At 38.4% G+C, this 14,442-nt stretch overlaps 1 pseudogene; it reads left to right on the forward strand.

Moving 5' to 3' along the window:
• Window positions 1-1,093: 1,093 nt before the first annotated feature.
• On the forward strand, window positions 1,094-3,605 carry LOC132370388 (ferritin heavy chain-like; annotated as a pseudogene).
• Window positions 3,606-14,442: the final 10,837 nt, after the last annotated feature.

Below are 14,442 nucleotides of genomic sequence, written 5' to 3' on the forward strand. Positions count from 1 at the left end.
AGCAGAATGGGGAAAAACAATGGGTTCCTACTGGGATTAAAGCAGTGGGCATCATGTGGTGGATCTGGGTCCCCTGGGGAACAGTCCCACCCAGACAGGAAGGCTGTGGGAGGACCTATGACATACTCAAACTAAATTACAGCTGGCTTTGACCAACCAACCCTATTATGGGGTGCCCAATATTTTTGGGTACAAAATATGTATCCTAACTGCACCCAGGCTGTTAATAGGCAGTAGCAACAACGTGCATGGTGGATTAAACAACAATGGCCCACAAGTCAGAAAAGGGGAGATAGATGCCAGTCTAGGTATTCTGGGACAAGCAGAGTTTGCTTTTAGTGAGGAGCAGCATTCAGAGAAAGAAGATTTATTCACTAGAATAGGCATATTAGAGGGAGTTCTCTTCCAGGCAGAAGGTAAAGGATAAGAGGCAGCTTGGAGAGATAAAGAAGCACCAGCAAACTGCATCAGGCCAACTCCACAAGTAATGCTTGGTAATGCTAGAACCCAGGGTTGGGAAAGGGCCTGCACCCTGACCTGACAGGTCCTCCTGACTATTTTAATATGGATAGAGGCTGAAGTGGCCAGGAAGCAATGGTCCTCTATCCTAGTCCCTGAGCCTCAAGGGGGCACACCTGTGGGAATCTTAAGGCCTGCGAGCTTATGGAAGTTCTCTGTGGGCACTTGTAACTTACCACCAATGTATAATGACTGTGCTTGCCCCCAGAATAAGTTGAAATAAAACATATCCTGCAGTATAGTTAGCAGGGATAGGAACTCATGTCCTCCCCTTTGGAGGAAGATGGGCTCTGCTATATTTATACACAATGAAAACCAGTCTCAGTACGAGACTACTGCCTACGAGATGGGAAGGGTGATTGATTTTTCCCTCCAATTAACTTGACTTAACCCAGATAAAACTAAGCCATGGCCAGCTGTAATGATACCTGTCTTTTTATAATAATTTCTGGTATGTGGGCAAGGGTAGATCTTGTTGGGAACACAAAGCATACACCTCTGTAATCCTTACCGATTTGTTCTGTAAGGAAGCTGAATTGTACTGACTATATGGCAGTGTGGTATTGTTGGAAAGATGCAACTGCCTCATGTCAATGTGTCTTATAATACTGATATTGATGATCAAATGTATTGCGAGATTAAGTTAAAGCCTCCTCGGGATGTAATACCTAAGGAGGAACTAGATCTAGCTAACCATAAGCTGATTTCTGTGCTAAATAGTTCTGCACAAGTTTATCATAAGGTATAAATAGCAATAGATCAAGGGAAAAAAAATCAAACTAGTGCAAAAATATGAAATATGAAGATGTTTATAATGGCTTTATAGGATGAATTAGTTGAATTAGTTGTTTCTTTAAATCTGTCCCTACCCCACACTGGCTTCTTCAAATGTTAGGCATATTTGTATTGGTTCTGTTAAAAATAAACAACAGGTCTGAAATGGAGTCACTTGTGTTAAGGCCCCACATCAGCAAACCAAGACTTAATACCTAACCTAATTGCAGTTACAACCTCCTGCAGAAGTGTAACCTTTAATGAGTCAACCTGGAATTACCTGGTTAGCACTGAGGTATTTGGCCAACAGGCTCTTCCGTTCCCATTAAGAGAGTGGCCTTACCTAAAACAACGCATTCTTTGCTAATAATTTCCTTTTTCCTGCTCCCTCTCTGCCTTAAAAAAACTGAAAACCTTTCTTTTTCTGCAGCTAGATGAAGCTCCTTCTGTTTGCTAGGTTGGATGGTGCCCATTTCATGAGTCATTTAATGAAGCCAACTGGATCTTCAAATTTCCTCACTTGAATTTTTGTTATTTAACAGTAAGTACTATTGCTAGAACTGTTCTATAATATAAATGTTACACCAAATGTAAGTGCTTTGATAGGTATGATCATTTTGCTGTAAGGGCTCTGTGTTCAAAAACTAGGGGGTGACCCATGATATTGAGATATAATAAGAAATATATATTTTGGTGCTTGTCTGTGATTCCTGCCTCTCAGCTCTCAAAACTTGTATTTTCCGAAGTGATTAGAGCAGTAGGGGCATCTTTTGTTTTATTTGGTTTTTGTCTTTGATTCCTGCAATAGTTTTAGAGTGATAAAGGTAAACTGGGTGCATTTTGTTATTCATAACAAACTGATTCAAACACACCTGAGTTTATGTGAGTGAGGAAATTTTTGGAAAGCCTCTGGATAACCTAAGGGTGGGGGCGGGTTGCCAGGGGAACCAACCAGGGTAATTAGAGGGTTGAAAAGTAGGTTGGTGAACAAGAACGCATCCATGTGTCAGGAGGGTGGCATACCACAAACTCCATGGGGACAGCAGCTCCTGAACTTGGAACCCTTTGGGACCTTGCCCTACCTGTTTCTCCATCTGGCTATTCATTTGTATCCTTTAATATCCTTTGTAATAAATTGGTAATCTAGTAAGTAAACTGATTTCCTGAGTTCATGAGGTGCTCTAGCAAATTAATCAAACCTGAGGAGGTTGTGGAACCCTCTGATTTATAGCCAGTCAGTCCTTCAGAAGTACAGATAATATGCTGAACTTGGTAAGCAGTATCTAAAGTGAGGTGGGGAAGGAGGGGGGCAGTCTTGTGAGGCTGTGTCCTTAACCTGTGGGATCTGATGTTGACTCCAGGTAGATACAAAACTGAATTAAATTGTAGGACACCCAGCTGGCGTTGCACAATTGCTTGCTGTGGGGAAAACTCCCAAATACGGTGACTGAAAGTGAAATAGTACTGAAAGTACACAAGTATTCAGTGAGTAGTGAGTAAAGAAGGCTTTTATATACATAAATAAAAAACAATTCACGGTCTTCGCTGGAGAGTCGCCTCGATTTCCTGCTTCAATAGTGCGTGGAGGGAGCCCGCCTCCTCACCGCCTCAAGGGCCTTCATGTCCGCCCCAGCACCCGAGCCTCTTCTCCTCAGCTGCCTGCAGTGAGGACCGCGGCCCCCTCGCAGGTGCGCCAGAGCTGCCATGTGGACTCGGAGGCCGCCATCAACCGCCAGCTCAACCTGGAGCTCTACGCTACCTCTACATGTCAGACTACTTTGACAGCGATGACGTCGCTTTGAAGAACTTTGCCAGATACTTTCTTCACCAGTCTCCTGAGGAGAGGGAACCTGCTGAGACACTGATGAAGCTGCAGAACCAGAGAGGTGGCGGAATCTTCCTTCAGGATATCAAGAAACCAGACTGTGAAGACTGGGAGAATGGGCTGAATGCAATGGAATGTGCGCTACACTTGGAAAAAAATGTAAATCAGTCACTACTGGAACTGCACAAAATGGCCACTGACAAAAATGACCCCCATTTGTGTGACTTTATTGAGACCCATTACCTGAGTGAGTAGGTGAAATCCATTAAAGAAATGAGTAACCATGTAACCAACTTGCGAAAGATGGGGGCCCTCCTGAATCTGGCATGGCAGAGTTATCTCTTTGACAAGCACGCCCTGGGAAACAGTGACAACGAGAGCTAAGCTTTAGGCTGGCTTCCTGTAGCCATGGGTGACTTCCCTGGTCACCAAGGCAGTGCATGCATGTTTGAGTTTCCTTTACCTTTTCTATAAGTTGTACCAAAACATCTACCTAAGTTTTTTCGTTAGTACCATTCCTTCAGATAGAGTAATTTGGTACCCACCCCCCTCTTAAAAAACAAAGAAAAGAAGAAAAAAAAAGCAAATAACAAAAATAGCCCTGGAAAGGGGCTGGGAGGACCAGTATTGCAGTATTGCAGTTGCTGCAATATATTATGAAAAATGTCTATTTTTCAACAAAAAAGTTTGTGGCGTGCAAAAAAACAGGAAATTGTGACCTATACATACAACTGAAACTGTCTGTGAGAGTAAGTAGATGAGAGATTTAAGACAAAAAGACTTCAAAGTAGCCATTATAAATATGCTCATGGAACTAAACAAAAGCATGATTAAAGATGTAAGGAAGATATGATGACAGTGTGGCATCAAATAGAATATCAATAATGAGATAGAAATTATAAAGAAAAGCCAAATGCAAATTCCTTTGAATTTGAAGTGGAAAGTGTTGATGGAAAAAAAAATGCACAACCTAAAAGTTGAGGATTATGTTTTATTCAGCAGACTTGCTGAAGACTCAGCTACAGGAGGCAACCTCTCAGATAGCTCTGGGTACTACGCTTAAGAGGTAAGGGAGGAGCCAGGATATATAGGAGTTCAAACAAACAAACAAACCTGGTAGTCAAACGTCAAAAGATCACTGCTAATTAAAGAAAACCAGACATCTCAAGTGAATGAATTTTGTGCTTTTCTGTGTATGGGAAGGTGCAAAACTCTGGGTTCATTGAAATCATTCCTTTGATGTGCACCTTAACTATCTAGGGCCAGTATCCTGTTTTTCTCCATCCTCAATCCCCTCAGCATGCACAGCAGGGAGGGGCGGGGGGGGGGCAGCTGCAGTGTCTGATGGCCGCAACATCCTTTGTTTACTGATATGGCAGGCCACGTCCACTAAAAGTACAGTAACTAAAATTTAAAAATTCGCTAGAGGGATTCAACAGTAGATTTGAATGGCAGAATATAAAGAATTAGCAAACTTGAAGACAGATTGTTAACCTTCCTATAAGTACACTTTAGCTCCTTCCAAAATATTTTGATGTATTTTTATTTTTATTTAGTTTCAAATATTTATTAATTTCTTCTGATTTCTTTGGTTATTTGGAAGCTTGTTGTTTAGTTTTTTGAGGCTTTTCTAAATAATTATTATTGATTTCTGATTTAATTTCATTGTGCTTAGAGAAAATATTCTGTAAAATTTAAGATTTTAAATATTGAGACTTGTTTTATGTCCCAGCATAAGATCTGTCTTGGTTAATGCTCTATGTGCATGTGGAAAGAATGTGACTTCTGCAGTTTATTGGGTATACTGTTCTGTAAAGGTCAGTTAGGTTAAAGTGGTTAATATTTTTAGATCTTCCACATTCTTCTAGGTTTTTATCTAGTTATTAAAGAGGAAATTGATATTTCTACTTTGTAAATTTGTCTTTTGGTCTCTTTAGTTCAGTCAGCTTTTGCTTCATCTATTTTTAAGCTCGGTTATTAGCCACCTACATTTTAGGTTTGCTATGTCTTCTTCATGGATTGACCTATTTATCATTATAAATGTCTCTATCTATGATAATTCTTCTTGTCTTGAGGTCCATTAAGTCTAATATTAATAAAACTCAGCTTTCTTTTGCATATCATTTACATAGTGTATCATTTTCATTCTTTTCTTTTTAACCTATTTTTTCTAACATTTAAAGATATTATTGATATGGTTGGATTTAGTTCTGTCTTGTTTGTTACTTGCTTTTTTTTTTTAATTGAAGTATAGTAGAAGCATAGTGTCATGTTAGTTTTGGTGTACAGCAAAGTGATTCAGATATATGTATATACCTGTATATATGTATATATATATTCTTTTTGTTTTCTATGCCTGTCAGTGTGTTTCTGTTTTGTAAATAAGTTCATTTGTATCATAGTTTAGATTCCACATATAAGCGATATCATATGATATTTATTTTTCTCTGATTTGGTTCACTTGGTATGATAATCTCTAAGTCCATCCATGTTGCTGCAAATGGCATTACTCATTCTTTTTTTATGGCTGAGTAGTATTCCATTGTGTGTGAGTGTGTGTGTGTATATATATATTATGTATATATATATTATGTATATATCACATCTTCTTTATCCATTCATCTGTAGATGGACATTTATGTTGCTTTCATATCTGGGCTATTGTAAATATGCTGCTATGAACATTGGGGTGCATGTATCTTTTCAAACTAGAGTTTTCTCCAGATATATGGCCAGGAGTGGGATTGCTGGATCATATGGTAACTCTATTTTTAGTTTTTTAAGGAACCTCCATACTGTTTTCCATAGTGGCTATACCAATTTACATTCCTACCAGCAGTGTAGGAGGGAGGGTTTCCTTTTCTCCACACCCTCTTCAGCATTATTGCTTGTAGATTTTTTTTTTTTTTTTTTTTTAAAGGAATTCCTTTATTTTTATTATTTATTTATTTTTAGCTGTGTTGGGTCTTCGTTTCTATGCAAGGGCTTTCTCTAGTTGCAGCAAGCGGGGGCCGCTCTTCATCGCGTTGCGCGGGCCTCTGTCGCGGCCTCTGTTGTTGCGGAGCACAGGCTCCAGACGCGCAGAGCTCAGTAGTTGTGGCTCACGGATCTAGCCGCTTCGCGGCATGTGGGATCTTCCCAGAGCAGGGCTCGAACCCACGTGCCCTGCATTGGCAAGCTGACGCTCAACCACTGCGCCACCAGGGAAGCCCTGTAGATTTTTTAATGATGGCCATTCTGACTGGTGTGAGATCGTACCTCACTGTAGTTTTGATTTGCATTTCTCTGATAATTCGTGATGTTGAGCATCTTTTCATGTGCCTATTGGCCATCTGTATGTCTTCTTTGGTTCTGCCCATTTTGGTTCGGTTGTTTGCCCATTTTTTGGTTCGGTTGTTTGATTTTTTTGTTATAGAGTTGTATGAGCTGTTTGTATACTTTGGAAATTAAGCCCTTGTCAGTTGCACCATTTGCAAATATTTTATCCCAGTGTGTAGGTTGTCTTTGCATTTTGTTTATGGTTTCCTTTGCTATGGAAAAGCTTGTAAGTTTGATTAGGTCTCATTTGTTTATTTTTGCTTTTATTTCTTTTGCCTTGGGAGACTGATCTAAGAAAATATTGCTACGATTTATGTCAGAGAATGTTTTGCCTATGATCTCTTCTGGGGGTTTTATGATGTCATGCCTTATATTAGGTCTTTAAACCATTTTGAGTTTATTTTTGTATATGGTGTGAGGGAGTGTTCTAATTCATTGATTTATATGTAGCTGTCTAGCTTTCCCAAAACCACTTGCTGAAGAGATAACATACTCTCTTGACCATTGTAGCTGTATACTAAGTTTTGAAACCAGGTAATGTGAGCCCTCCAACTTTGTTCCTCAGTATTATGTTGGCTATTCTAGGTATTTTGTCTTTCTTTATATATTTTAGAATCATTTTGTCAGTAGCTACAAAATAGCTTACAGGGATTTTGATTGGGATTGCATTGAATCTACAGATCATGTTGGGGAGAACTGACATCTTAACAATATTGAGCCTTGTAATATAGAAACATGGAATATCTCTCTGTTTATTTAGAGCCTCTGATTTTTTCATCAGAATTTTGCTGTTTCTACGTATAGATTTTGAACATATTTTGTTAGATGTATAGCCAAGGATTTTATTTTGGGGTGGCTGTTATATGTGGTTTAAAACATTTTTTAAACTCCAATTGTTCATTGCTGGTGTATAAGAAAGCGATTGACTTTTACATATTAACCTGTATCGCGCAAACTTGCTATGATTTCTTCTTAATTCCAGAAATTTTTTTGTCAGTTTTTTTGGATTTTCTACGTAGGCAATCATGTCATTTGCAAACAAAAACCATTTTATTTCTTCCTTTCCAATTTATGCCTTTTGTTCCTTTTCTGGTCTTATTACAGTAGCTAGAACCTCCAACATAATATTGCTATGGACTGAATATTTGTCCTTCTCCCAAATTTATATATTGAGACTGTAATCCTCAATGTGATGGTATTTGGAGGTAAGGGCTTTGGGAAGTAATAAGGGTTATATTAGGTTATGAGGGTGGGACCCTCATGATAGGATTAATGCTCTTTTTTTTTTTTTTTTAGATTTTTTTATTTATTGATTGATTGATTGCTATGTTGGGTCTTCGTTTCTGCGCGAGGGCTTTCTCTAGTTGCAGCAAGTGGGGGCCACTCTTCATCGCGGTGCGCGGGCCTCTCACTGTCGTGGCCTTTCTTGTTGCGGAGCACAGGCTCCAGACGCGCAGGCTCAGTAGTCGTGGCACACGGGCCCAGTTGCTCCGCGGCATGTGGGATCTTCCCAGACCAGGGCTCGAACCTGTGTCCCCTGCATTAGCAGGCAGATTCTCAACCACTGCGCCACCAGGGAAGCCCCGGATTAATGCTCTTATACAGAGGAAAAGACACAAGATCTCTCTTTCTGCCTGCATGCACCAAGGAAATTAAAATAAATCAAATTAATATTGAACTCAGATGTTGGGAAAATAATTAACTAAACCTAACAAAAACAGAAAGAACAAATAAGAATAAAAGTACTAATTAATGAATTAGAAACAAAAGAATAAATATATAATCTAAGAGCTATTTTCTTGAAAACAAACTTTATTAAATAGAAAACTCACTGGGCTAGAGAAAGCCCTTGCACAGAAACGAAGACCCAACACAGCCAAAAATAAATAAATAAATAAATAAAGCCAGAAAACATCTTTAAAAAAAAAAAGAAAACTCACTAGTTTAACCTATCAAGATATGAGGGTGAAAATGCAAACACATAAAACTCAGGATGAAGATGGAGAAATGATAGTTATGGAAAAAAAAGAAATTATAGGCAAATTTTTTATAACTCAATAAATTTGAAAAATGTGGAATGATATTGAAATTTATATACTGTGCTTCAAGTTTTATGAACCTTGAAAACTATAGTTTCTTTATTTTCTACAAGTGGTCTGAGTATTTTCATAAATTCATATACCAGTGAATGATGGAAAAGTAAATGTATATTTGTATTTAGAAATATCTTATTATGTTCAAGATAAGAGTCTCTTTTCTTTAAAACTGACCCTTTTGGATAAATGCTCAGTCTTTCTGAGTTTATTACCTCTCTTCTTCCCAAAGGTAGCGTCTGCATATAGTTGACTGGAAAACTGTGCTTTTTGGTGATGGGGAAGGGAAAGGCTTTGTCCTGGCTCTTCAGGGGACTCTGCTGTTGAGCTCTGCTGGTGAAACTCCTGGTCTCCTCTCTCAGTGTGGGGATTATCTGTGGGGAGTTTGGCCAACTTCCACGTGAGTAGGCCTTTCTTCAGCCTTTACTGGTGCCTCTGGCCCTCTGAGATCTGGCTAAGACTTTCATGTGATTCCTCTTGGAACTTGCCTGCAGGTTCTCAACCACATTTCTTGCTTGTCCCTTCTGTAGCAATCCCTTGGCAACTTCACTATCATCTACATTTTACAGCTTTCCACAGGGCACATAGGAATCTCTGGATTCTTTAGGATATTAGCACTATCTCTGGCTTTCTATCCATTTGGCGAATTCATTCTGCAGATTTCACTCTGAAGTGGCTGTCCCATTTTGATGTGGAAACATCTGGAACCATTCCCTATTCCCTACTTCACTGCTTGAGGACATTTAAGCTTTCCACTAAATCCAGAGCTTATGTTTTGGGAGGAGGAGCAGGAAAAGGTAAATGAGGTGTTTAAGCTGAAAGAAAAAATTTTAAGGGCGTTCCCTGGTGGCCTAGTGGTTAGGACTCTGGGCTTTCACTGTCATGGCCCGGATTCAATCCCTGTTCAGGGAGTTGAGATCCCACAAGCTGCGCCACGCAGCCAAAAAAAAAAAAAAAAAAGATTAAAAGAGAATGAGCTACTTTAAACTGGCTAGTTTATCTTCTCTCTGCCTTCCTGCACCACTCACCAGGATGGGCACATGAGAGTAACACTGGATTAGTTATTGAAAATAAAAGAAACCTGCATGTTTTGCACATCTCAGTGCTATTTATTCCATTTTTGAGCTTACTACATTTGAGGTATTTTTAGGTATAATCTCATTGATTGTAAACCTTGCTGCCCAGAAACTGTTCCTATTCAGAAACAGGGCGGATTCCATCTAAAACAGAGTCAATCAGCTTGAAGGTTCATAGCTGATTTTTTTGGAGTCTCTGGCAAAACACTAATCTGACAGCAAGAGTTAAGTGTCTAAAGAGATTTCTAAACAAACAAGCAAACACTTCTCTTTATCAAAAGCAAGACTTGGAGCACTGGATAGGAAGTCTATCATAAGTGTAAGATGGAAAAAAACAGGATTAAGGCTAGAAACATCCAATAGTCAGGAAAAGGAGGAACGTTTCCATCTAAGAGATCTGGAGAGAAAAAAAGGCTAAGTGAAGTCAGAAGTTAGCATCATCATATACCCTTTCAGGTCAAATCTTGGGAATCAGAAGACTTGGCAGTACATCTAGATGGGCATAGGGAAATCAGAAGACATCAGAGCTAGTGACTAGCTTTTCTGGGCATACGCAGTAGATGAGGGAAAACTCTCCAATTTGACCCACATTCAGACAGGGCCACACCTAAAACAATTCAGGAGCAAGAGAGCAGCATTGGAAAAGATAGGGGCTTCATGACTTGTGTGTGGTACAGATTTAGAAATCCCAGTGTACTTCATGTAGAAAACATAGAAGATAGACAAGTAGAGAACAGGTGGCCTTGCAATGGGACCACCTTGGCAAGGAACAGGGTGATTCTACAGTGGACACTCCTGGTTTCATGGTCTTATCTGAGGGCAAGATGGAGGATGTGGCTGAGACTCAGAGGATCTGCAGCCCCAGAAAGAGCTAAGGTGGGACCATCAGACCCTGATTGTGTCTAGAAAACACACCAACTGATTCATTACCCAGGGACTTCAGTAAGTTTCAGAGTCTAACCTAAAGTCATACATGTGGACTCAAGGCACCTCCCTCATTTCTTTAAGGATTTATAATCTTCCAAATACACCTGATTACATCTTGGGTAGAGGAGGTGAGGAGAAATCCTAAAGCACTCAATATTTACCCCCAAAGACAAATTTTTCTAAAAGAGACTGAATTTACTGTTTTAAAGCCAAAGAGACTAAGATGCCTTTAGCTGGAAAGTTTAAATTACTTCCCCTCCCTACCTAGAGGATGGAGGCTCAAAATCAAGATGAGTTTAATTACAGACAAGAAAGGCCTGTAATACCAGACTAGAGAATTTGGACAAACCCTCCCACTGAAGACAACTAAAAATAAATAGAATATACACATACATAAATAACAGCATCATCTAAAAATATATAACTAACAACTATGAAGAGTGACATTTTGCAACTTCTTCATGAAATATCTAGTTGTGTATTTCTTTATTATCTAGCATGGGATTCATTGAACTTCTGTATATTGATGTATTTCATAAGTTCTAGAAGATCTCAGCCATTATCTTTTCAAATATTTGCATCAAACAAATCAAATAGAAAATCTTTTAAGGCAGCTAGAGAAAAGAAACATTACCTAAAGGCATAACAGAGTTATAGCTAACATCTCAAAAGCAAAAATAGATACCAGAAAACAATGCAATGATATCTTCAAGGTGATGAAAAATATGGCACCCAACCTAGAAGACTCTACAGAGTGAAAGAATCCTTTGGATATGAGGAAAAAATATAGAACATTTTGAATAAACAGAAACTGAGTTAATCATACAAAAAAGAAAGTCTAATGGGTGTTCTTCAGATTTAAGGAAAATAACCGTGGACGGAAGGTCAGAGGTTTAGAAAGAAATGAAGAGCAATAAAATGTTCATTAAATGAACATTGCATAAAATAATAATAAAACTGTCTTGTGTTTAGGATTTAGCTAGCTAGCTAGAGAAATAAAATACATGCAGAAATAAACTTATAAATTGGAATGAAGATAAATGTAGTTAAAGTGTTTTCAGGCCTTTGCTTTGTCCTGGAAGAGGTTAAAATGATCAACTATAGTGAATTAAGGAGGGATGTGGTAATCTCTAGCGTAACTATTAAATATTAAAAAGTACAAAAGCAATATATAATTTCCAAACTAAATGGGAGTATGAAATGATAAAAAATAGTGAATACATTCAAAAGAAGGCTACACCCTTCTGAAGTTTGCATTATCCTTATATACTACCTTTTATCATTAACACATACCAACACATACCAACATTCCTTGATTACACCAAGAGAAAGATATATTACATGAGGGCAAAGGAAAAGGTCTTCAAATGACATTGAGGAGTAAGGAGAACACAAATTCTACACATGATTTAGGGGTTAGTGGGGTATAGGAAGCACCCATTTAAGAAGGATTCAAGAGAAGAAATGTCCATGAGGAACATTCACTGTTGATAATGTAAAAAAGATTGTCTTCCATGATCTGGAGATTTCAGAGGGCACCGTCTAAAGGTTTGGGAGAAAGGGTAGCAATAGGCATTGGATCAGTGGGGAGGAGGGTAAGAGCAGTGTAGTAGGAAGGCATAGATGACCAGAGCAGCTTCATGACAGAACAACCATAATGGTAGAAGGCACGCTGAATTTAGCTGACTGAAAGATTTTCTAGTTAACTAGTCTCATGAATCCCCTGGCAAGTCTATGGCCTAGTGAGGTGGATGGACCTAGAGTCTGTCATACAGAGTGAATTAAGTCAGAAAGAGAAAAACAAATGCCGTATGCTAACACATACATACGGAATCTAAAAAACAAAACAAAACAATGGTTCTGATGAACCTAGGGGCAGGGCAGGAATAAAGACAGAGACTTAAAGAATGGACTTGAGGACACAGGGAGGGGGAAGGGTAAGCTGGGACGAAGTGAGAGAGTAGCATTTACATATATACACTACCAAATGTGAAATAGATAGCTAGTGGGAAGCAGCTGCATCGCACGGGAAGATCAGCTCAGTGCTTTGTGACCACCTAGAGGGGTGGAATAGGGAGGGTGGGGGGGAGATGCAAGAGGGAGGGGATATGGGGATATATGTATATGTATAGCTGATTCACTTTGTTATACAGCAGAAACTAACACACCATTGTAAAGCAATTATACTCCAATAAAGAAGTTAAAAAAAAAAAAACTACGGCCTGCCAGAAGCATCAGCCAAGGGTAGGGTGATTGGGTTTCTGAAAGATCCCTGGTCTTGAAGAAATGACCTTCAAACAGTCTAGTTGGATCCCATGACTCATGCTGAGGAAATGACAGCAACTGTTTGACTTTCAGGTGACTTTGATAATATCTGCCTTGAAAGTTTGCAAAATTGTAATTATTTTCTAAAAATATGTCTGTTAACAAATTGAATATACCCTTCCTCAAAAGCTAGGTATTTTTTGGCCATGTAAATTCAAGAACTCGAGGTCATCTTTTCAAAAAGAACAGAAGAGTTCAATAAACAACCATCTGAATTTTGTGGCTCTGGACATCTATATAAATCAATAAATCTTGTGTCTTCTAGGTATGCATAGTAGTAAGTATCTTATCATCTCTTCCTTCCTCTTTAAATTCTGGTTTGTGCTCTGTGTTCAGTAATGCTGGACTTACCCTGATTTCCCACAAGTCATCTAATAACTCAGTGTTTTAATAAATTCATCAATAAGGCTCATTTTAGAACTTACATATACAGTTCAATATATATTCTATATTCTACCAATGGCAAAAAGTAGACCATGAACTTCATTCCTTTTAAGTTCAACTCTCTATTGGAATAAATGGTAAGACTCTTAGGTAGTAAGGGAAACAAAATCTTACTCCTGTGGTCATTGAATGAACTGAATATGGCGGGAGTGTTGCCTTGGGAGGAGTGGCTCTTACTTCAATGATCAGTCATTATCACCAGCTCTGCAGTGGAAACTCCTGAAGAATTTTAATGGTTTTAAATCCTTATTCTATAATAAAAAATCAATTTGAATTCTAGAATCATAAACTGCTTGAGAAATACATGATAAAATATTAAGGGTCTGGTTTATCCTTCCATATTACATCTTCTAGGTGGAACTGGAGCCAAGAGGTGGTGCATGGAAAGATCATTGATCACACCACTCCTTGAAGAGCTCTTTTTTTTTCCCAATGCATTTTTTATTTTCTACCTTTTGTGAATTTTAAAATAGGGGCTTCCTAAAGGCAAAAACATGGGTTAGTGAAAGGATTTATCTCAAATTAGGGAAAAAGTTATGCATGCATAAAAGAAACATTCTGTGTGTGTGTATCTATATATCTATATCCATGTTATCTATCTATATGAATCTGTAATTTTTGGAATGGCTCGGTAAATTAATTCAATTCCATTGTCTGAACCAATGGAAGAGCAAGTAAACAGGCAGGCAACTGTCAATCCGTAAACTGGAGCCTGGTGAGGAGATGCTACCATTTGAAGGCAGGTATTTAATACCTCTCAGGTAACTTGTTTCACTCTTTGAGCTGCTTCTATGGCTCTGTTGGTCTAACTTGAGCTTGAATTATTTTCTCTTCCCCTTTTAATATTAAAAAATTATTTTGGGGGTATTAAAAATGATGATACTTATGGAGTAGAAAATTATAAAAGTACACAGAAATATAAAATACATTGGAATGGGGAAATTATACCCAGTTTTCGCTTTCTTAACATTTTAGTGTTCTTACATGTTAAAAAAAAACAACACACACACACACACATCCCTACACAGAGTATACTGATAATTCTCAATCCTGGATGCACATTAAAAATCATTATTAATATCACTATATATGTAACAATAATGAAAGTTAAAAAAAATCATTGTCGGTTTGCTCTATGTAA

The sequence above is a fragment of the Balaenoptera ricei genome, chromosome 1, assembly GCF_028023285.1.
Source record: "Balaenoptera ricei isolate mBalRic1 chromosome 1, mBalRic1.hap2, whole genome shotgun sequence".
Lineage (NCBI taxonomy): Eukaryota > Metazoa > Chordata > Mammalia > Artiodactyla > Balaenopteridae > Balaenoptera > Balaenoptera ricei.